The sequence below is a fragment of the Leopardus geoffroyi genome, chromosome E3, assembly GCF_018350155.1.
Source record: "Leopardus geoffroyi isolate Oge1 chromosome E3, O.geoffroyi_Oge1_pat1.0, whole genome shotgun sequence".
In the NCBI taxonomy this organism is placed as follows: Eukaryota; Metazoa; Chordata; class Mammalia; order Carnivora; family Felidae; genus Leopardus; species Leopardus geoffroyi.
This window is the reverse complement of record NC_059340.1, coordinates 4,639,068-4,662,010: the sequence shown is the minus strand read 5'-3', so window position 1 is coordinate 4,662,010 and position 22,943 is coordinate 4,639,068. Positions and strand designations below refer to the sequence as shown.

The window sequence follows — 22,943 nt, the reverse complement described above, 5'->3', positions numbered from 1 at the left end:
GTTTTGAAGGCCCTCCACAGATGCCTGGATCCCCTGCACAGAGTCAGCCTCCCGTGGCTCCCTCTCCCAGGCACCTGAAAATGTCTTTGAGGTTGGGGCGGGGAGGAGACCCAGGGTTCTTGACAGCATCGTGGGCCAGGAAGAAACGGTTTTAAGCAACAACCAGGTGAGAATCTGTCTCACCTGGCCACCAGAGGACACAGGGTGAGCACCCTGGGTGTGGTGGAGGCTGTCACGCCCCAAGACCGGCTGGCTTACTCCTGAACCCATCCCAGGGGACCTGGTCCTCCTCTGCCAGTGGCCATCCTGCCATGGGGTCTCAGGGACGCGTTTTCCGTCGCTTGGAGGCAGTGCTGGACCCTTGGGTCCACCAGGCCCAGATGGGGTGGGGGCATCACCGTGTCTTAAAGGAGCCCGAGGTCAGTTCTTGTACCGCGAGGGAGGCGGCCAGCTCCCCCACAGTCCAAGAGGGGCTGGCTGGAAACTCTGAAGCTGGGGCTGGGAGCCGTGCTTCCCCTCCACGTGCACACCTGTTCTGGCCGGCGCACCAATGGCAAGCTGCCTTCCAGAGGCCAGAGCAGGCAATGCCTCGCACCTCTACACACAACCTGGGGAGTCCACAGTCACGGGGACTGAAAGCCACTCAGACCCCACTGGGCTTTTGCACCATGTCAAGCCCTCCTATTTGTCCCCAGCCCTGCAGAGCGACCCAAGCCCTCCCCCGCCCACCCCGAGCTCCTGGTCCGGGCCACTCTCTGCTGTCTCACCTTCCCCTAGAAACAGGAATCCAGGCTCCTGGCAGGGCTGATGGGCTATCTTGGGGCATCAGAGGGAGGTGTCCCAGGGCCACCCGTCCCGGAATGTTGGCTGATGACCCCCCGCACCCCCAGATCGCTCACCTTCCTCACTGGTGCTTTCAGTGGTTGCGGGGACAGAGCACGGGGCTTGTGGGATGCCTGGGGACACTTGCTTGTGGCCAGCCCTCCACCGCTCAGGGCCTTGGCATCGGTTACTGATGCGCCCGAGGTGACAGCTGGAGTTTCTAAGGCAAAGTGATCCTCCGAGTAACCTGAGAAGGCCCCAGTTACAAGGCAGGCCAGCAGGATGGCTGGACAGCTTGGCCAGGGCCCAGAGTGGTCGGCCCCTGCTGCGTGGTCCTGGAGGGCAAGCAGTGATGTTCAGACAGGAGTGAAGGCTGGCTGGAGCTGGGCCATGGTTGGGTCCCCCATGAGGTCAGGGAGCTTGGTGGGTGGGCCAAGAGGGTTTCTTCAGGCTGGTTTGAGGTAGGAGGTATCACTCAGTCCAGTGATGGCAGAGGAGAATGATGAGACTCAGTAAGGCAGGGAGATCCAGTATCCACGGGGAATATCAACCCAACGGCCAGATTTACCATCATCAGAAGAGGAGGTCAGATTTACCATCATCAGAAGAGGAGGTCCAGGCCATGAAATAAGGTTTGGATGGGAAAGGATGCTCACCTAAGTAATTTGGGAAATGAGTGGAGTCCATAAAACTAAGCACACAGAGCTATACTGTAGCTGGTGAAGTCGGTCCCCACTGGGGTACAGGTTAACAACTGTGAAATCACCACACATGCATGCTGGACTTGAACAATTAAGTAAGTGGACTGTGGGGGCCAGGTTACTCTCTGGCAGAGTGGGAGGTCACAGATAAGCAAAAGGGAGAGCTAGAATGATCCATGTGGCACTGGGTTAGAGTTGGGGACATTAGCGTGAACTCAAGTTTGGCTTACTATAGCTGCAGATGGGCACGTACAGAAATATTTACTGGGGCTCCTGGGGGGCTTAGTCGGTTAAGCGTCTGACTTTGGCTCAGGTCACAATCTCATGGTCCGTGGGTTCGAGCCCCGCGTTGGGCTCTGTGCTGACAGCTCAGAGCCTGGAGCCTGCTTTGGATTCTGTGTCTCCCTTTCTGTCCGCTCCTCCCCGGCTCATGCTCTGTCTCTGTCTCTCTCTCAAAAATAAATAAACGTTAAAAAAATTTTTTTAAAAAAGAAATCATTACAGATATGTGCATATACATAGATTAGTATAGGAACATATGTCTGCCTGCTCTGTCAGCAAGAGGGCTGAGAAGCCAGGCATCCTGGCAGCATTGAGCACATCTAGCGCCAGATCTTGGTTTCTAATATCATTCTCCAATAAAAGGAGGCAGGATCTTTGGAGAAATGACTGATTCTAGGCCTGGAAAGTCGGAGAAACTGTCAAAAACTGGAGGGGTCGGGGCGCCTGGGTGGCTCAGTCGATTAAGCATCCGACTTCGGCTCGGGTCATGATCTCATGGTTTGTGGGTTCGAGCCCCGCATCGGGCTCTGTCCTGGCAGCTCAGAGCTTGGAACCTGCTTTGGATTCTGTCTCTCTCTCTCTCTCTCTCTCTCTCTCTCTCCCCCTCCCCCACTCACACTCTGTCTCTCTCTCTCTCTCTCAAAAATAAATAAACATTAAAAATTTTTTTTAAAAACTGGAGGGGTCTAAGGAGAGCTGATGACTGGTTGTAATGCGGGATCCTGGGACAGAGAAAGGACTTTAGGCAAAAACTAAGGAATCAGAACTAACTAATGACAATGGATCAGTATTAGTACAGTAGTGTGACAAAGGTACCAGAGTAACGTAAGATGCCAGCAATAGGAGACATTGGGTGTGGGGCAGCAGGGAGCTTTGTACTACCTTCACGCTTTTCTGCACATCTAACAGTATTCTAAAATTAAATTCTTATAATCAAAACCTTTTCTCAGGATATTGGGGATGGGGATCAGACAGAGCGGACGATACTCTTAATAGGTCATCATGATGGAGCTGGATGTTTTCCCGAGTTTGTTTACCCAAAGGTGTTCCAAGTTACCGTGTGTGTGCATGTGAGCATGCGTGTGTGTTGGTGGAGGGGGGTAGGGAGAGATAGATGTGTCCGTATGTGTCGTCTGGTCTCATTTACATTACAAACTGTGCTAAGGAGATTGCAGTATATCCTCACTGGAAAAACCAAAAACCAAAAGCTCTGGGTGAAGCACTGTCCCCAGAGCAGGGTAGAAGAATCACTGATGATGTAACAGAATACATCTTTGAGCACAGCTCCAAATGCTTAACAGGCTGCCTAATTGTTGGGTTGCACGGTAATTACACACAAACCGTGACAGTCACATGGGCGACTTTCCTCGGCATGCTCTTTTGTCTTCTTGATCAACCAAGTGATGTTTCTCTAGATGGTAAAAAAATGGAGTCTGATGGAAATGTAAAAGGGTACAACCATTATGGAACACTGCTTGATGGCTTCTTTCTTTTTTCTTTTTTTAAAAAATATTTATTTATTTTTGAGAGAAAGAGAGAGAGCGTGCTAGAGAGAGCAGGGGAGGGGCAGAGAGAGAGAGTGGGAGAGAGAATCCTTTGCACTGTCCGCACAGAGCCTGACCCAGGGCTCAATCTCACAAACTGTGAGATCATGACCTGAGCTGAAATCAAGACTTGGGGGCTTAACCGACTGAGCCACCCAGGCGCCCTGATGGTTTCTTAAAAGCTAAACATACACTTAATCATACAACCCCTCCATCCCACTCCTGGGTATATTATGTGCAAGAAAATGACAGCATATGTCCATATAAAGACCTGGATGTGACTGTTTATAGCAGCACTATGCACAATAACTCAGAATTGGAGACAATTTACGCATCTATCTATTGGAAAATGGATAAACAGACTGTGGTCCATCCATGCAATGGAATGCGACTCGGTAATAATATGAAATGAATGACTGATGCATATACCACGGGTGAAACTCAAAAACATCATGCTAAGTGAAAGAAGCTGGTAACAAAAGGCTCTATGATTCCGTTGTTGTTAAATTCTGTAAGGTGCAAACTGATCTATTACATCGGAAAGCAGATCAGTGATTTCTGGGGCCGAGGTACAGGCAAGGATGAATTGCAAAGGAGCTCGAGAAAACTTGTCCACTTCATATGTACACAGTGTGCTGTATGCCCCTCAACAAAGTTGACTTTTAAAACTTGAATTACTTGAGGGGTATACTCCTAAATCCTGTCATTTAAAGGGGATGGGGAAAGTGACACATATACCGAGCCAGACCCAATCACAGGCCAGCAATTTTCATATATTTTTTAAAAATCTCGTTTGCTTGTCACGGCTCCCCAACAAAGTCAGAATGGCTGCCTCCAGTGTAGAGAGGAGAGAATGGAGCTTCAGAGAGACGAAGGGACTTGTCCCAGGTCACACCAGCTTCCAGCGGCTGAGGGAGGGTTTGACCCTCCCCAGCCTCCACTCCCTGCCAGCCCTGGGGAAGACTTGGAGGTCCAGGACTCTGGAATCAACCACAGAAGGAAGATGCGGTCCAAGCCTGGCTCCGTGCTCCACGTTCTACCTTCTTTAAGGCTTTGCCCAGGATGAACCAAAAGGTTCAGGATGTGCTCTGGCATTTCCCACTCCGGTCTCAGGAGGTCGAGCCAAGTTGTGGGTTTCCTGGCGGTGGGAGGGGTGTCCGCGGGTTTGGAAAAAGGGACTCCAGGAGACCCTTGGGCGGGTGCAGCTGAGGAGGACTGGCGTCCTTGATTCCTCTATTTTACGTGCCAAACTCAAACACCAGCACAGGCTATGGACTCTACCTCCTACTTTCAAATTAGAACCAGAACCCACCTGCTGTCTCCCCTTCACTGCCACCATCCTGGTCCGAGCTGCCGTCATCCCTCTCCCAGACTGGTTCCTCAGCCTCCTCATTGGAGGCCCCCTGCAGTCAACATAGAAGCCAGAAGGATCTGTTAAAGCCAAAGTCAGATCCTGCCACTCCTCTGCTCCAAACCCAGCCCATTGCTTACGTCTTCTCCATGGCCAGCAGGACCCTGCCCAGCCAGGCCCCCTGCACCTCTCTGACTTCTTGCACAGACCGGGCATGTTCCCACCCATGGGCCTTCGTACTAGCTCTTCCCTCCGCCTAGACTGTTTCTTCCACGTGCCGGCACGTACCCACCCCCAAATCTCTTCATTTGTCTCCTGTTCCATGAGCCCTTCCCTTCTCTCCCCTTCCCTGCTTTCTGCTTCTCCAGAGCACTTCTCACCATCCGCTGTGCCATGGACCTCGCTGATTTATCTGTTTTTTTCTTTTTATTAAAAACATTTTTTTAACGTTTATTTATTATTGAGAGACAGAGAGACAGAACATGACCAGGGAAGGGGCAGAGAGACAGGAAGACATGGAATCTGAAGCAGGCTCCAGGCTCCAAGCTGCTCAGCACAGAGCCTGATGTGGGGTTAGAGTCCACCATCCCGGGATCATGACCTGAGCTGAAATCAAGAGTTGGACTCTCAACCGACTGAGCCATCTAGGCGCCCCCTGGTTTGTGTTGTTTAATGTCTGTCCCCACCCATTATAATGCAAGCCCCAGGAAAGCAGAGATTTCCGTTTTGATCACTGCTGTACCTGTGGCACCTAGAACAGTGCTTGGCACATAGTGGGTGCTCAGTATTTGTAAAAGGAGTGATTACATTAACAAACCCTACCCTGAGGTCTCATCCCTCTAACAGAAGGAAGTACATTTACCTCCCATGGCTGCCCTAAGTGATCTTAAGGGAATCTCAAGGAAGGCCCCCAGTGTGGCACATGGTAAGCATTACTATGTGATTATTATTATAGTCACAATTATTATGTCCTTCTGACCATTCAGTTGCGTTCCCCAAAATGAGCCGAAGTCAGACATTTAACGGACTGAGCCACCCAGGAGCTTCAAAGTAAACTTTTCTTTTAGAGTAGTTGTAGGTGCACGGAAAGATTTCAAAGACGGTACAGAGTTTCCATATACTCTACATCCAATGTCCCTGATTGCTGACATCTTACATTACTATGGCACCTCCTTACCATTAATGAACTAATACTGATCCATTATTATTACTTAACTCAGAGTTTCGTAGTTTTTACCTAATGTCCTTTCTCTGTCCACTCTTATTCTTCCCTCTCTCCTCCCCTTCTCTCTTTCTCTCTTTTTTTTTTTAATGCTTATTTATTTATTTTTGAGAGAAAGAGTGCAGGGGAGGGGCAGAGAAAGAGAGGGAGAGAGAGAATCCCGAGCAGACTCTGTGCTGTCGGCACAGAGCCCAACGTGGGGCTCGAACTCATGAACCACGGGATTATGACCTGAGCTGAAGTCGGATGCTTAACCGACTGAGCCACCCAAGCGTCCCACCCTTCTCATATTTTCAATTGACAGGTTTTTTTTTTAAGTTTATTTATTTATTTTTGAGAGAGAGACAGTGCGAGCAGAGGAGGGGCAGAGAGAGAGGGAAAGAGAGAATCCCAGGCAGACTCCACACTGTCAGCACGGAGCCAGATGTGGGGCCCGAACCCATGAAACCATGAGACCATGACCTGAGCCAAAACCAAGAGTCGGATGCTTAACCGACTGAGCCACCCAGGCGCCCCTCAATTGAGGAGTATTGGTTAGCATTTCATAGAATGTTCTCCATTGGGCATGCCTGATATTTTTCTCATAGTTAGACTGGTTATAGTTTTGGGGAGGAAGACCACAGAGGCAAAGTGACATTCTTGTCACACCCTATGAGTGGTACATGCTATCACCCTGATTTACATGCTTTCAAACTTCATCACCTGCCTGAAGTCCTGTCAGTTTCCCCACTGTAAAGTACTCTGCCCCCCACCCCTTCATACTGTCCTCATTGGAAGGAAGTCACTGTGTGAAATCCACACTTAAGGAGGGAGAGTTATGCTCTACATATGTTATTTGGGATCCTTCTGCATGGGAGATATGTCTCTTCTCTGCTATTTATTCAATCATTTATATCAGTACGGACTCATGGATGGTTTACACTTTGGGTTATAATCTAGTACTATGATTTGTTTGTTTGTTTTTTAATTTTTTAGAAGTTTATTTATTGGGGTGCCTGGGTAGCTCAGTCGGTTAAGCGTCAACTTCGGCTCAGGTCATGATCTCACAGTTTCTGAGTCTGAGCTCTGGGTCAGGCCCTGTACTGACAGCTCAGAGCCTGAAGCCAGCTTTGGAATTCTGTGTCTCCCTCTCTCTCTGCTCCTCCCCCACTCACGCTCTGCCTGTCTGTCTCTCTCTCTCTCTCAAAAATAAATAAACATAAAACAAAGTTTATGTATTTATTTTGAGAGAAGGAGCATGAGCAGGGTAGGGGCAGAGAGAGACAGAGACAGAGACAGAGACAGAGAGAGAAAATCACAAGCGGGCTCCGTACTGTTAGTACAGAGCTCGACACGGGGCTTGAATTCATGAATCGTGAGATCATGACCTGAGCCGAAGTCGGATGCTTAACTGACTGAGCCACCCAGGCTCCCCTCCTAAGACATTTTAAAAATCGCATATATGGAGGGTCCATCTTTGTGCTATAACTACTCATGGATTTTGACAAGTGCGTGGTGGCATGTGTCCATCGTTACAGTATCACTGCCCTAGAATATCTCCTGTGCCTCATCTACTGAACCTCTCTGCTTCCCCAGTCCCCCAGTTACTATCTCTATAGTTTTGCCTTTTCCAGATTGTCACATAAATGGAATTATAACAAATTTAGACTTGCAGACTGGCTTTTTTTTACTTAGCAATATTCATCCATGTTTTTGTGTCTTGATGGCCCATTCCTTTTGTGTGTGTGTGTCATCCCATTGTATGGATATACCACAATTTCTTTATCTATTTACCTATTAAAGGACATCTTAGGGGCACCTGGGTGGCTCAGTCGGTTGGGCGTCCGACTTCGGCTCAGGTCGTGATCTCACGGTTTGTGAGTTCGAGCCCTGCGTCGGGCTCTGTGCTGACGGCTCGGAGCCTGGAGCCTGCTTCGGATTCTATGTCCCCTTCTCTCTCTGCCCCTCCCCAACTTGTGCTCTGTCCCTCTATGTCTCTCAAAAAATAAATAAATGTAAAAAAATAAAAATAAAAAATAAAGGACGTCTTGGGGGGAAGAAAAAAGAATAGTTACAAACTGAGAGGGAGTCAAACCACAAGAGATTCTTAAATACAGAGAACAAACTGAGGGTTGATTGGGGTGGGAGAGAAGGATAAATGGATGATGGGCATTGAGGAGGACGCTTGTTGGGATGAGCACTGGGTGTTGTATGTAAGCGATGAATCATGGGAATCTACTCCCGAAGCCAAGAGCACACTGTATACTCTGTATGTTAGCCAGCTTGACAATAAATTATATTTTTAAAAAACGGACATCTTGTTTTTGGTAATTATGAATAAATCACGAATTTGAAAGAGATAAAACATATGTTTTAGGGCAGACATAACTACCTTCCAATCAGTTGGGTGAATGCATGGTACGAATGTTGCATCATTACACTAAGACAAAAGTTAGAATTCTCAAACTGTCTCCAAAGTGGTTGCACCGTTTGTATCCTGCCAGCAAAGAATGAGACTTCTGTTGCTTCACATCCTTGCAGGCAATTGGTACTGTAAAGATTATTTTGGGTTTTAGTCCTAATGGGTATGTAGTGGTATCTCACTGATGTTTTGTTTTTTTCCCTAATGTTAAATGATGTTGAGCATCTTTCCATATGCTTATTTGCCATTTGTTGGTCTTCTTTGGTGAGGTATCTGTTCAGATATCTTGTCCATTAAAATTTTTGTTCGTAATTGTTGTGTTTTTCTTTTTGTTTATTTATTTATTTTGAGAGAGAGAGAGAGAGAGAGATGGCACAAACAGGAGGAAGGGGAGAGAGAGAGGAGAGAGAAAATCCCAAGCAGGCTCTGTGCTGTCAGGGCAGAGCCTGATGGCGGGCTCTGAACCCATGAACCATGAGAGCATGACCTGAACCAAAATCAAGAGTCAGAGGCTTAACCGACTGAGCCACACAGTAATTATTGAGTTTTAAGAATTAGAAAAATTTTTTTAGGGGCGCCTGGGTGGCGCAGTTGGTTAAGCGTCCGACTTGAGCCAGGTCACGATCTCACGGTCCGTGAGTTCGAGCCCCGCGTTGGGCTCTGGGCTGATGGCTCAGAGCCTGGAGCCTGCTTCCGATTCTGTGTCTCCCTCTCTCTCTGCCCCTCCCCCGTTCATGCTCTGTCTCTCTCTGTCCCAAAAATAAATAAACATTGAAAAAAAAATAAAAAAAAAAAAGAATTAGAAAAATTTTTTTAATGTTTGTTTTTGAGAAAGAGAGACAGAGCGTGAGTGGGGGAGGGGCAGAGAGAGAGGGGGACACAGAATCCAAAGCAGGCTCCAGGCTTTGAGCTGTCAGCACAGAGCCTGATGCGGGGCTCAAACTCACAGACTGTGAGATCATGACCTGAGCCGAAGCTGACGCTTAACCGACTGAGCCACCTAGGTGTCCCAAGAGTTTTTTTTTTATGTATGTGTTTTGGGTCCAAGCCCTTTATCTGATGTGTGATTGACAAATATTTTCTCCCAGTAGGTAACCTGTATCTTCATTCTCTTAGCAGTGCTATTCACAGAGCAAAGTTTTTAAATTTGATAAAGTCCAGTTTATTAAATTTGAGTGGGGGGATTATGCTTTTGGTGTTGTATCTAGAAACTCGTCACCAAACTTAAGGCGGTATGTATTTTCTCCTAATTTTTTTTCTTCTAGAAAATTCTAGAAAACATACAGCCCAACCCTGGTGCCCTGTTAAGTCTATGTTGTAGCTTATCTGACTCCTCCATGAGAACAGGCTTCCCCCCCCCCTTAAATAATCCACAGAAATAATCCACAGAAATATGGATACTGATCGGTATGGGCTGAATTTGTCCCTTCAAGTCCATATGTTGAATTCCGAACTTCCAGAACCTCAAAATGTGACTGTTTCTGCAGATAAGGCCTTTCAAGAGGTGATCGAGTTAAGATAAGACTGTTAGGGTCTTATCCCTGTTAGGGATATCCCTGTTAGGGTTAGGGTCTTAACCCTAACCCTATGGGAAGAAGGAATGTGGCCACAGACACACCAGGGATGTGCACTGACTCAGGAAAGACTACGTGAGAAGGTGGCCATCTACCAGGCTCAGGAGAAGCCAACTCTGCCGACACCTTGATCTCAGACTTCCAGCCTCCAGAACTGAGAGAAAATAAATCTCTATCGTTTAAGGCTCCCAGTCCGTGGTATTTTACTATGGCAGCACTACCAAACGAATGCCCTGTCACAATGAAGTTTTATCAGAGTATGGTGCAAAGACTCTCTATGGGTCGAGAGCTGGGTATGTGGCCTTGGCCAAGGAGAGCAAGGGTGGGCAGAAAGGGATTGATTGGGAAAACCCAGACCTAAGATTAAAATTGGCTGGTGTCCTTTCTCCGTGCCAAGTCTACCTGACACATCCAGCGACTCTGGACAGAGCAGACCGAGTCCAAACTGGAAATTGATATCTTACAGTCTTGTCATGTACTGCTACCCAAAGCCTCTGAGTATATCTTCACGGTGTCCTTGAGACCTCAGGTGACAAAGGCAGGGGAGTAGGTGACTGCCTGCTGGGGGGATCGAGGGGTTGGTCCACATGATTGTCCATACCCATGACATGAGGGCTGAAGTTGACCAATGGCATAATGGAATTTTGAGGACATTTTGATGGTTGCCATGGGGCCATGCTATGGCTTTCTTCGGCAACTTGGATAGTGTACTGGTCAAGATGAGTAATTGTAGCTGCTGTAACAAACAATCTCCAATCTCCGTGGCTTAACATAATGAAATTTCATGTATCACCTACATCACAGTCCAGCATGGGTTGGATGGCTCTCCTGGGTTGGGGGCAGAATGTCCTCTGTGTTCTTGAGCCTTCCATCTTGTACAGACATAGAAATGTGTGGTTGCTTCTCCAGAGGTCACTGCAGAAGGGGAAGAGATAGCCAGAGGATTGCACGAGAATGTTTTAGAGGCCCAGTCTAGAAGCGACCTACATTTCTTCTGTCCACTTTTTCAATACCCAGAACAAACTTCCAAGGAGCCTGAAAGATGTAGTCTTCCCCTGTGTCCGGGGAGAGGAAGCAGTGTGGCAAACACTTGGTGTTGTCTCTACCATGGCTAAAGACACAGATTTTCCTACCCAGCCTGCAACTGTTGGGATGCTGGAGAAGATGGTGGGTAGGGACTCAGTCTCCACAGTCAGCGATGATGGTTGTGACAGCCATTTCCGTCTAGCAAGACAGGAGGAGAGTTGGCTTAGCGGTAAACAGGCCAAGAGTTGGGGGCTTTCTTGACCACGGGTCTGGTGTGAATTAAGGAGGGAGCTTGTCGGGAGTGCTCCTGGAAGAAGAAGGTGTTGTGATGAGCAGCGTTTGGGATAGTAAATCCCACTGGCGTTCTGTTGGAAGTGTTAGCGAGACAATAGTGATGAACAAAGTAGCTGCCGTGTCTGGGGCCAGGCAGGCCTGACTCTGCGCAGCTCTTGTCACAGGTCATAGGCCTGAAGTTGCATGTGGAACTGGTCTGTGAGCCAAGGGCCAGCGGGAGCCTCTGCCAGCACCTGCTTCCACAACAGAAATGAGATCAGCCCGCGGGAGCACCTCATCTGTCTTATGCCCATTTCCCTTTTGTCTTGTCTCCCCTCTGCTCACATTAAAGTTATCGCAGCTTGTTTTGTGTGTCTATGTAAACCATCTCTAGTCCTGCCTGGAATGAAACAGGGGGATATACACAAATGTGGCGGAGAAGAGAGTCTGGGGCACTGAGAAGTTGCCTTCTCATTCCTTGTGTCCATAGCTCTTCCCCCAGTCATCAGGGTATTTGGTGGGGGAAGGAGCTTCTGAAAGGGCAGGCGGGGGTGGGCAGAGGGAGACTGAACCCTGAAAGAGCCACCTTTCTGTTTTTCAACCCCCTAAGTAGACTGCAGACAGATGTCTTTTGAAAAGACAGATGTCTCAAAGTCAAACTAATTTTTTTTGGATTATGGAAAGGAAAAAAGATTATTGCAAAACTTACGGTTTACCCTATAAACCACAGAGTGGGGCTGCTTTCAGGGGGAACTAAGAGCCTCTTTCACACCCAAAAGAAATAAGAGCTTGAGAGGAGGGCAAGGAGGGGAGACTCAAGAGGGAGGCTCGGAGGAGCAGACTCGCTGCTCCGTTGGAACCTGGGTCATGGGAGCCAAGCTAGGTCCAGCTATGGGAAAACAAAGAAGGTGGCGTTCAGGACGGTTGACCTTGCAGCTGTGTGAACTCCTATCAGCTGCACAAGCTCCCCTCTTGGGGCCCCACCCCACTCTTGGGAGCACCATCGGAGTGAGATAATCAGGGTGATGAGTACCAGCTGCTGTAACAAACCACCTATCTGTATGTGTGACAACGAACGGTGTGTCCCAGACGCCTCTCCCTCTGGTTCTCTTGCTTCGGACTAGTGTTCCGAACCGCTCTGACACCGCAGGCTCAGGGGTCCCTCTGCCCCAGGCTGCAGGCTTTGTAAGCGGTCCATCCTGCTGATTCTGGAGCTCCTAGTCAGTGAGGCACCAGCTGTATCAGGCTCTGAAGAGGAGTTGCCCCGGTGGCTCGCTGGCCCAGGGGGGCCATCAGAACTTGGTGGGCTAGTTCACGGTCAGTGCTGAAGGCAGGATAAGGGGTTCTCCAGGGACATTTCATGGAGCCTGTGGGATGCTCATTCCAGGCCTCTCGATGCGCCTCCCCTGTTCCGGCCTCCCTGGAGAGATTAGCGAGCACTTCCTGATTTGCCTTCCGTGACGGCCCTCTCTCCTCATCCTCAAGTTAGGTTGCCCATCCTCTCTTGGCCTTCTTTGCCAGCTCCTCCTTTCCTTCCGGCCGTGACGTTGGAGAGCCTCTGCCCCGTCTCCCTTTACGCCTTTGTGCTCGTCCTGAGGAACTGCATCCGTTCCAGGTGACCTTGCAGCACTAGTGACTGCGGCTTTGTGGCTAAAATTTCCTCCCCCTTCCTTTGAATATACATTTCCTTGAGTCTACACCAGGAGACAGCTGCCAGGAAGGAATTTTATTAATAGATTTGCCTTTGCGTCTGGGAAATGAAGGACATCTACCACACGCTCCTGCCGTGTCCCGAGCAGCCCATGTTTTCATGGTTGCACATTTCATTCATCTTGGGCTTCACCTAACTTGGGGGGACACTTCTGACATATTTCTATCATTCCACAAAGAACTTACTAGATACCCACTTACTGAGTGCCTACCCAGCATCCATGTCCCTTTCTAGTATTACCAGCTCCCCATCTGGAGTCTTCCTCTCGCCTTTGGGAGAAATTGATCCCCCCTGAAGTTTCGGCAGGGGCCCTCATTTAACTCACCAAGTGATGCGTTCCATTCTCCAGGCCCTGTCACTGGTTCAGGGGTGAGCCCATGACTCAAGTCAGAGTGAATTTCAGCACCCCTACTTGGAATCCCAGGGTAAACCTCCCCATTGGCCTCTCTTTGGAAGTGAATGCGGAAGCATGAAGCTCCACTGGGTGGCTGGCAGCCATCCCACCACCGGGAGAAAAGCTGGTTGGGGAAGGAAGCTGTTACTCGGGTGACAGAGCGAGGGACAAAAACAACCTCTGTCCTTGACGATGCCATTGAGCTGCTGATTCAAACTCTGAAGCGTGCCCCATCTCTGAACACTTACGGTGGCAGAGGCCATGAAGTGTCCTTTGTTATTTAATCCAGTTTGAGTTGGGCTATTACTCGAAACATAAAGAACCCTGGTAACACCTCCCACTTTTGTTCTTCTGTATTGGTCGTGTTTGGTAACCATGAGACTAGTGGCCCAAATTCATTGGATGTGTTTTACATGCCTGCATTATCTCACTTAACCTCCCAACAACCCTCTGAGGTAGATTCTCTTATCCTTGCTTTATAGAGGAGGAAATTGAGACTCAGAGAGATTAAGTAACCAGCCTAAAACCACGCAACCACGAGAGATGGATCCTGGACCGGAACTCAGGAAGCCTGATTCCTGAGCTCACACTCTTAACCCCTACATGACTTCCCACCCCACACTCATTCTGAATTTCTTCCTGGGATGACATTCATGTCTGTGCTTCACAGAGTCCAGCGTCAGCCCCGATGTACTTGGGTGTCCAGAATGTTAATAAGGAAATCATGACTCAGGAACTAACTGATATAGGCAGGCTAGGTCCGAGCATCCAGAAGGGGTTCCGCAGGGCCAGCCAAGATGGTCCTTGGCTTTGTGCAGGGCAGAAATCAAACGCGAGCCAGGAGGAAGTGAGAGCAGTGTTTATTGAAGATGTAGAGAGAGCACATACAGACAGGGCGTCTGGGACACTCGGAAAGGAAAAGGGGCGTGAGTCTCATCTTTATTTGGGGACTGGGGTTTTTAGGGAGGATGTGGTCTGGCATACGTGTCCTCCCAGGCACCCAGGAACCTGTCAAAACAAAGACGAGTGCTCAGGTGTCCTCCATAAGTCACTTACACCCTGGAGCCAGGGGTCTTCGTATCAAGGGATCTGGACTTCCTGGTCTTGGAAAACATACATGATGCCACCTCGCCCCATCACTCCTTAGGTGTTTTCTACTGTGCTGGGAGACTCCAAAGAGATCATTATCTCCTTGACCTTTATAAGGAGGACATACATTGTCGGTGTTACAAGCCATGTGGAGGGCGGGGGTGCAGGTCTTAGTAAGGACAGAGCAGGAAAAGGAGCAAAGAAGCAGGGTTTTTTCACGGGATGCCTTCAGGCTGTCTGTCTCATGGCCATGAAGTGCCATTCATTTCTTCCTCCCAGCTCTGAGAGAGCATTCACAAGACTGTCTCTTGTCCTTCTCTACCCTCTTTCTGTGTGACACACACATCAAACAGGCAGAGCACAAACTGTATAGTTTATATGGAGGCACCGTCCTCCACCAGCCCGCCTGTAATTTCTTGCTCCTCTTTTCTCCAGGTTGTCAGACAGCTTCTCTTTTCTGAAAATGTCCCAGTGGTTGTCCTGAGACGACTCAGCCCCAACTCAACGTCCAGGGCTGGACGCTCCTTTTGCTCAGCACTACTAGCCAAGGGGTAACCAGATTCCAACTGTGAGACTACCTCTTGGTCCCAACCAAGGTAGAAAACTAGAAGCTCTATGGAGAGGCATCCCGATGGCGGCTGGAGATAGGATCTCCAAGATTTAGCCAATAAAAATAGAAGATGCCCAGTTAAACTTGAATTTCAGATAAACAAGAGATAAGTTTTGAATGCAAGTGTGCTTACGCTCTCGTTCTCCAAGGGCTACCACAGCTGATGGTGAACTGCAGTGTTGGTGACCAGAGTAACAGAACATTTGGGTAAGGAGAGCTGAGCAGTGTACCGGGTCAAGACCGATTCAGAAGCGATCAGGAAATGGACGTTCTGCCCTGACAGTCCCGTTGGACGTCGTAGCCGAACACAGCTGCTCTAAGGGCCATAATCAAGGTAGCAAAGGCCAAGTGGAAATTCGAAAGTATAAGCTACATTGCGTTCCAAGCTGGCTAATGTACAAGACATGGCCCCAGGGACCGGCCGGAGGACTCTGTGGGTCAGTGACATCCAGGATATCGATTTCCTTTGGGTGGATGTCATCTTTTTTCTTGCATTCATGCAATGTATTTTTATTGAACGTCTGTTATGAGCTAGGCATTAAAATCGCTGCCCCTGATACAGTAAGAAGCAGATACAGACCCATCCTTGCCTTCCAACAAAAATATTTGCGCTATGTCCCTTTTAAAATTTTTCCTGTTTTCCTCCATTGTAAAATTCCTCCTGACCAATACATCACTGACTGTAAACGAGCCTCGTGCGCTATATTTGTCTGTTGCGAGGGTGGCTATGAAGTCCTGTATCCCGTTTCCAAAGTATTGCCTCAGTCATTCCCTGGGGGACAAGAGATCATGGTATAAATGGTGGTTGATCCTGTCAACCGATCTTGCAGCAGGTAAAAAACTGATACCACAGGTCTAGTTTCAGGGGCTGACAGGAGGGATTAGGAATGCTCCCAGGAGAAATTCTTTGCTGTATGTTTCACAGGTGCTACAGTCCTTCCTATCACATTTGAATTCGGTTTTTGATTTTAGGCTTAAATAGTGTTTTCTCCTGTGCTATTTATAGAACACAAGCATCAAAGTTCATGGTTGGAGGTTTCGAAGAACAGAGGGAAAAAGTAAGATGTGGGAAACGCATGAGTTTCAGGAACCGACAAACCACTGAGAGATTTATCCCAGGAAAGTAATTCAACTGAAAAAAATAAAATAAAAGTTCTGAATAGGTTACTTGCAAAACTATAAAATTAAAAAGTGGGAAATAATACAAATATCTAATAATAAGATGATATTGAGGTCATTATGTTGCATCCCTGATTAATAATTAAAACTGTCTAGATAGAGGAATAACACCTATGATAAACTAAAAGAAGCAAAATTCGAAAATTGTCTGCATGCTATGATTGTATCTATGTAAACCATTTAAATGAAAATATAAAATTCATGTTTTATGTTTATAGAAATACACAAGCAGTTAAGACAGTAAAATATAGCCTTTTTCTATGTTGTTATGTATGTATTTCTATAAAGTGTAAAATGAGTTTAAAAAGAAAAATATGAGGTGGGGAAAAAAGAGCTCAGTGACTACGTGTTTCTCTCAAGATTTGGAGGTTTTAAGTTGCAAGTTACAGAAGAGGTAATTCCACATGGTTTTAAAAAATAAAGGGGACTTTTGGCTCATCTAACAGGGAAGTCCAGAGGTGGTGTAAGCTTCAGGCATGGTTTGCTCAAGGCTCAGACTTCATTCCTCTGTGCCTCTCTCAGGTATGCCCTCCCCAGTGTGTAGACTTCTTTCTTGGACTGACTTTCTTCATAGTCCCAAGGTAAAGGAAGTGAAGCTACAGGCTTCTTCTTTAATATCTTTATTCAATCTTGGGGAGAAGAGGCACCATGGCACGGGGATCCTAGCTTCATTCTGATTGGGTCTCTGGTATTCCAGAGGCTGGCTTTTGTTTTGAAAAATTACTGTGATAAGGAGTATAGGATTGCCTTGACTGACTGATACCAATGAAGTCCCCCACCCCCTGAGCTGAGGTAGTTCAATCCAACCCAGAGAGCACATAGGGAGGTGTGTGGCTTACCTGGGGAGTAGGGAATCTCAGTGTCCATTGTATAATGTCTGTGCAGAAGAGTGTCATGAAAAGCACAGATGTGAATTGGAAGGCAGCTGAGAATTTGATAAATACCTAGTTCCTTGGCTACACACTTTAAGTGTCTTCCTTCCCTTCTGAAATTATCTCAGCCATCACAGGAAGAAATTCCAGATGAATTACAGATCAAAGTATGAATCAACTAGAAGAAAATACTGGAGAATATATTTGTGTGTGTATTTGTGTGTGTGTGTGTGTGTGTGTGTGTGTGTGTGTGTGTGTGTGTAATTTTGGAGTAAAGAATACCTTAAAAATTGTTTTTAATGTTTATTTACTTTTGAGAGAGACAGACAGATCGCGAGAGGGGGAGGGGCAGAGAGAGAGAGGGAGACACAGAATCTGAAGCAGGCTCCAGACTCCAAGCTGTCAGCAGAGTCTGGCACGGGGCTCAAGCCTACAAACCGCGAGAGTATGACCTGAGCTGAAGTTGGATGCTTAACCAACTGAGCCACCCAGGTGCCCCAAAAATACCTTGTAAATAAGATTTAAAATTTCTTTTATGTTTTATTTATTTTTGAGAGAGAGACAGCGCGAGCAGGGGAGGGGCAGAGAGAGAGGGAGACACAGAATCCGAAGCTGGCTCCAGGCTCTGAGCTAGCTGTCAGCACAGAGCCTAATGTGGGGCTCAAACCCACAAACTGTGAGATCATGACCTGAGCTGAAGTCGGATGCTTAACCGACTGAGTCACCCAGGCGCCCCTAAATAAGATTTTTTTTTTTTTAAGTCACAAAGGAAAGGCTGATAAACGTATTCTGGAATTTAAAAGCTCTGTGTGACGAAAACACTAGTAACCAAGTTAATACCAAGTGAACAAATATGTGATAATATAGAAGAAAATATTTGGAGTTTATGTCAGAGATAAAGGGTTAATATTCAGAATGTGATAGAGAATATCTACCTCTTCCTTTTAGTAATAACCTATCAAGTGCTAGCTGAACACCTGGCAGCACAGCCAGAGATACGTTTCCCAGCGCCTCTTTGGCCATGTGACTAACTTCTGGCCAATGGGATCTCAGCAGGAAGAGCTAAGTGCGGTTTACAAGTTCCATTCTTTTTTGTTTGCTTTCAATTTTTTTCAAGTTTGTTTATTTACTTTTGAGAGAGAAGGGGGGAGAGGCAGGACAGAGGGAGAGAGAGAATCCCAAGCAGAGCCCAACACGGGGATTGAACTCACAAACTATGACATTGTGACACTCAACCAACCAAGTCACCCAGGCGCCCCCTACAGGTTCCATCCTAAGGGTAAACGGCCTTTCCTTTCCTTCTTTTCCCTTTCTCGGGGGCTCGAAGGTGGTGACCTGGGGGTAAGGACACCACCCTAGTGCTGTGTCTCCAAACTGTGCACAAAGTGCCATGGGGTGCCAGAACAAGCTTCTAGGGGTGCTGTGGGGCATCTTAACATTTTGAGGAAACAAAGCTATTTCTGTGTGGTGCATGACATGACAGCTTGAACTAGTTCACATTTTCAACATTAGGTCACTAAGTTCCTGATATTGCATCTTTGAGAAGATGGATTTAGGAAGCAATTGCTATTGGAATATCCATGTGGAGCAAATAACGAGAACAGTGGTTCCCAATCTGATTTAAATATTTATGAAGTTGTTTGGAGCTCATTATTTAAGAGTGGAGATTGTTAGATATTTCTTTGGGCTTAGGAGCTCTGTGAAAGAATCTCTAAGGCACTTAAGGGTGCCCTGTACAGAGAAAGTTTGGGAATTTTTGCCTGGTGGTGGAGAACAAGATAGGAAGAATCTGGGTCTTTGTGTGATCTTGTGGATCTCCTAGGACAGAACTGCCGACTGCTGTGGACTGCCACCTTCCTCAGGACAATAGTGTGTGAAAGAAATAGACTTCTTTCCTATTGCAGCCATTGTGTTTGGGGATCTCTCGGTCCTAACGGCAAAGCAGACATTGTAGGTGTCCTGCCTATATCCCCGCAGCCCACTGGAGAGGTCACCTGCAATGGTTCCTGTACATGCTGATGGAGTCTCTGCTTCAGGGGGTTCTCTCCTTGGGGCTGGGCTGGGTTCTGTGTGGGCAGGCCAGAAGGACTAGGGAGGTGCCACCTCAGCAATGGCTGGGTGAATACCACTGCTGCGCTGTCCCTCAGTGGAACGATTCGGAGGCATATTCTTTTTTTTTTTTTTTTTTTAATTTTTTTTTTCAACGTTTATTTATTTTTGGGACAGAGAGAGACAGAGCATGAACGGGGGAGGGGCAGAGAGAGAGGGAGACACAGAATCGGAAACAGGCTCCAGGCTCTGAGCCATCAGCCCAGAGCCCGACGCGGGGCTCGAACTCACGGACCGCGAGATCGTGACCTGGCTGAAGTCGGACGCTTAACCGACTGCGCCACCCAGGAGCCCCCGGAGGCATATTCTTTGGAGCCTCTCAGAGGGTCCCCGGTGGGACTGAGGTCCGCGTGCCCACCTGTACTCATCAACATCTGCTTTCTTGGCTTTCCAGTCTTCTCTCACTTTCCCAATCCCTCGCCATGTTTCCTGGGATTATTTCCAAAAACAAGCTACTTGGGGGCACCCGGGGGGCGTGGTCGGTTAATCATCTGATTCTTGATCTCAGGTCATGATCTCACAGGTGCACGACTTTGAGCCCCGCACTGGGCTGTGTGCTGATGATGCAGAGCCTGCTTGGGATTCTCTCTCCTTCTTTCTGCCCCTCCCTTGCTTGTGCTCTCTCTCAAAATAAATAAATAAACTTAAAACAAACAAACAAAAAAAAAAAAACAAAAACAAGCTGCCTTTACCAAATCCTTGTTTTGGGGTTTGCTTTTTGAGGGCGGAGGGGGCTAAACCAAGAGAAGCAGCTAGTCCGTACCTTAACAAATACATAATATATGTAAATAAATACTGCAAAGCAACAGGAAAATGGTAAACAACTCAAATAAAAATGGATAACTGTAAACAACTCACAACAGAGGAAACGTAATTGGCCAATAAGCACATAAGACATTCATCACTAGAAACTGGCTAGTGGTGATCAAGATAGCACAGCACAGTAATTGAGAATACTGACTCTTGAGTCCAAAGGTCTGAGTTTGAATCTCTAATGCTTTCTAGCTCTATGTCCCTAGGAAATGTAACTTCTCTGTGACTGTTTCTTCATCTATAGGTTAATAATAATAATAATTATTATTATTATTATTATTATTATCTCATTGAGTTCCTATAAAGATTAAATGATATTTAAAAAAATTTTTAAGTGCTTACAACAGTAACTGGAACCCAGGAATCACTTTATAAATGTTGGTTGAGCAAATATATGTCATTTTATCCATTAGAATGATAAATATTAAAGGAACTGATTTATTAAATGCTGGCAAGGGTTTGGAGAGACAGATTCAGACATTTGTGGTGGAAAAGCAATTTAACAGCATCTATTAAAATTAAAATGCTTATATATTCTTTGGCCCAGAAATTCTACTTCACATAGCTGCCCTAGAAAAACACACCTAGTTGCGTGCAATGAAGCTCACACAGGTATTTTCACTGTAGCATTGTTTGTAATAGCAAAAACTGACATGAATCTCTATGTTTAGTAATAGAACAGTGTATTGCAAACTGGTGGCCCTTGGGCTAAATTTGTCCTGCAGGTATGTTCTGCTTAGCCTGAATGGTGTTTTAAAAGCCTAGGTTAGTTGCCAACACTAAAAAAGTTAGATTTATGGGGGCACCTGAGTGGCTCAGTTGATTAGGTGTCTGACTTCAGCTCAGGTCACGATTTCAGTCTGAGAGTTCAAGCCCCGCATGGGGCTCTGTGCTGACAGCTCAGAGCCTGGAGCCTGCTTCGGATTCTGTGTTTCCTTCTCTCTCTCTCTCTCTCTCTCTCTCTATCCCTACCCTGCTTGTGCATGCATGCTCTCTCTCTCTCAAAAATAAATGATTAATTTATTTAAAAAATCAGATTTATGTTCTAAAAACCCAGATTTTCAAGTACTCTTGAAACACTGTAATTCAAGTTATCAATCCTTTTGGTCTGCATAAACAGCTATTTCTGCTTAGAAAAAAATAAACTTGCTCTACTTTGTCACTGTACTTATTACTTGCATAGTCCCTGTAGGCACTGGAATTTGGGACCCTGGAAAACGAGTTATAGCTAAGCTATGTAATGAAATGCATATAATGAGGTAAATCAATATAATAGATATTTATGTGGAAAGATCACCAAGACTGAAAAAAAAAAAAAAAACCAAAAAGGAAGATAGAGTACCATTATGTATGATGCCATTTCTGTAAACAACAACAAATTATATATTTGTATATATACACTAGGATGTAAACTATAAAATACAGGAACATTTCTGTTTTATTGCTATATTCCCAGTGCCTAGAAAAGTGCCTGGCATATATTGGGTGCTCAATATATATTTGTTGAATACTTATGAATAAATGTATAAGATTATTATTTTTTAAGTAGGCTTCATGCCCAGCATGCAGCCCAACATGGGGCTTGAACTCACAACCCTGAGATCAAGACCTGAGCTACCAAGAGTCGTTTAATTGACTGAGCCAGGTCAATTGGCTGTACCCAGGTACCCCTATGAATAAATGTACAAAAGAATTTGGGGAGGATATACTAAATAAGTGGTTAATTTTTTCAAGGGATTGGGATTTCAGGGTGATGTTCAAGGAAGGGTTTTGTTTTTGTTTTGTATAGTTTCTTTTACAAGAACACAGTATTAATTGTGAAAAATTTTTTTAAATTAAAGACAACGCAAAATACAAAGGTGATCAAACCAAGATTAAAAGTTAAGTGTCATCTGGAGAAAAATGAATGGGGATAAAAGTAAACTTGCATTTATGAGCAAAAAAAAAAAAAAGAAAAATTAACTCAAAATACTTAACCACAAGCTCAGAATTAAGCAGCAAGGTGAGTCAACTGGAGACACTGATGCAATCCAGCCCACTCTGGATAAGTGATGACGTTCCATCCATAACTTACAGTCCCCCCGCCCCCGAGGCGGGGGGGGGGGGGGAAGGCGGAGGCATCACATCTTCTGATTTGGGGAATTTGTTTTTCAATACTGTGTCCACAAGTTCATGATGGCCTTGCACATCATGTACCAGAAGGTGCCCAGCTTGTAAGTTTTTTAAAAAGGAAGAAGAAAAGGAATCAAGAAGCTGGGGTAGGTAGCAAAGACAGAAAAAGAGAAGAGCTTTAAAGCCAGTGTTTGGAGATCAGACATTTCCCTTCAAAGGGAAGACAGGCCTGACTGATTTTTCAGAGGCATCAAGAATAGACTGGTCCCAGCGGATTCAGAGGCGTTCGGAGCAAAGGAACGCTCCACGGGAGACTTCTCCATGCTATGTTTGGAAGCAGCTCTTCTCACCCCAGGTTCAACTGTCATTAAACAGCCTTAGTTCTTATCCTCCAGGTTTGGAGTCAAGCAATTGTCATTGTTCCCAGGGGCAGCATGTTCAGAGCTGTTCTGAGACAGCAGGCGCAAAGATACTGGAACGGTTCGGACAGAGCCCAACGGCGTGGCTGGCAGAAAGCAAAAAAGCAAATCCTGCCCTTCACGAAGACTCAGTACAGGAGCCCCTAAGGGTGCCTGCCACGGGCCAGCCGGAGCCCCTGCTTGGCTTGGTTCTACCGAAGCCGCCAGGCGGCTCGGGCCGCTTCACAGCACCGGCGTTCTCGCCCGCGCTAGCTTAGGACCGTCGTTTAGGAAGATTTCTGGCAACAGCGTCCCAAAGTTCGACCTTCCGGCCCCAAGACACGACCACCTTCTGGAGGAGCCCAGGCGCACATTTAGGGACACCCGGGACAGCTCCTTCGCGAGCAGCAGGCCCCGCCTCCAGCTGCCGTCCGCACGGACTTCCGCCGGAAGTCGGCCT

The 22,943-nt window shown here is 46.8% G+C and overlaps 1 long non-coding RNA gene across 1 annotated transcript; it reads right to left on the bottom strand.

The window, feature by feature from the left end:
• Window positions 1-3,672: 3,672 nt before the first annotated feature.
• On the bottom strand, window positions 3,673-22,907 carry LOC123588729. Its single transcript, XR_006707997.1, has 2 exons — window positions 21,951-22,907; window positions 3,673-4,752 (listed from the first exon to the last, which is right to left on the bottom strand). It is a non-coding gene; the product is annotated as an uncharacterized LOC123588729 (long non-coding RNA).
• Window positions 22,908-22,943: the final 36 nt, after the last annotated feature.